The sequence below is a fragment of the Myotis davidii genome, unplaced genomic scaffold (assembly GCF_000327345.1).
Source record: "Myotis davidii unplaced genomic scaffold, ASM32734v1 scaffold837, whole genome shotgun sequence".
Taxonomy (NCBI): domain Eukaryota; kingdom Metazoa; phylum Chordata; class Mammalia; order Chiroptera; family Vespertilionidae; genus Myotis; species Myotis davidii.
The window spans coordinates 1,025,066-1,026,492 of NW_006291728.1; positions in this window are offsets into that span (position 1 = coordinate 1,025,066).

The following is a 1,427-nucleotide window of genomic DNA, read 5'->3' on the forward strand; positions in this document are numbered from 1 at the left end:
GCATAAAAGAGTAACTCCATAAACATTTAATGAATGAATGATTGAATAAACAAATGAGCAGGGATCATGTAATATGAATAACTCATATAGTTGTTTATATAAGTTCATAAGTGATAGAACCATAAAGACACCAAAGATATCTTATTCATTACTTAAAAAAAGTTTTGCTAGTCCAATGCCTGGCACAATGTGTACCCTTACTATGTGTGAAAGCAGTGAGAGAATTTGTATCAGTTTGGAATAGTTTATAGCAATAATTTAAAGCTGCAACTTTTGCCCTGACCAGTTTGGCTCAGTGGATAGAGGGTTGGCCTGCGGACTCAAGGGTCCCAGGTTCGATTCCGGTCAAGGGCATGTACCTTGGTTGTGGGCACATCCCCAGTGGGAAGTGTGCAGGAGGCAGCTGATCAATGTTTCTCTCTCATCGATGTTTCTAACTCTCTATCCCTCTTCCTTCCTCTCTGTAAAAAATCAATAAAATATATTAAAAAAATAAAGATGCAACTTTTCTTTTTTGAAGTTTCTAGATTCATAGAATTCTTTTTTACATAGAAAAATTACAAAAGCTATTTTTGATGCTTGCTTGGGTGAATTTCCTGATTTGAAGCACCATACAGATTCTAGTCATTTTCTATACCACTCACACAGATTGCCATTAGACATAAAACTAAAAGTTGACAAACTTATTTGAAGGACATACAAATGGAAAGTGATCTGTCGGGTGTTATAAAAGGAAGTACCTAGTTTAGAATCACAGAGGGCACTTCAAGTTGGAAAGTAAATTTCCCAAACCTGAAAACATTTGCAAACATTCACAGATGTAGTGACAACCCAACTACAAAAATAAGCTGAGTTTTGGGAGAAAAAAAAAAAGACATTTGTTACTTAGAGTAACTGCTGAAGTTTCATCTAGAGAAACTGCAAATAATTCTTCCTTATCGAAAAGTAACTAGGCAGGGATTACGAACACTGACATTTTGGATTTGTGTATTCTATACATAAAGAATATGCTTATTGCCCAGTTCTGTTCTAGTGCATCCCGCCCCACCTGCCAATAAACTTCTCTTTCTATATTTACACTGTTTTCTACCCCCACCCCAGTGCATTTTAGAAGCAGGAGCTTCCATCCAGCATGTGTTTTTATAGAATTGATACTGAATTTTTGGATTGGAACCCAGATTCTTTGTCCACCAGAAATGATGAATCCACCGACAGAATGTGGTATAGCAAAGGTGTATATTTATTTATTTATTTTAAATATATTTTATTTGAGACTGCCCTTGCACCTCAGTTTAGTATTTCTCTTTGGATTTTTTTTCTATCTTATCTGTCACTACTGGTGTATTGTAAATTAATGTACAGAAGCATCTCTAAAAGGACTAATTTTTAAGTCCAGAGTGACTAGTAGGGTTTTAGCTTTTTAAAAA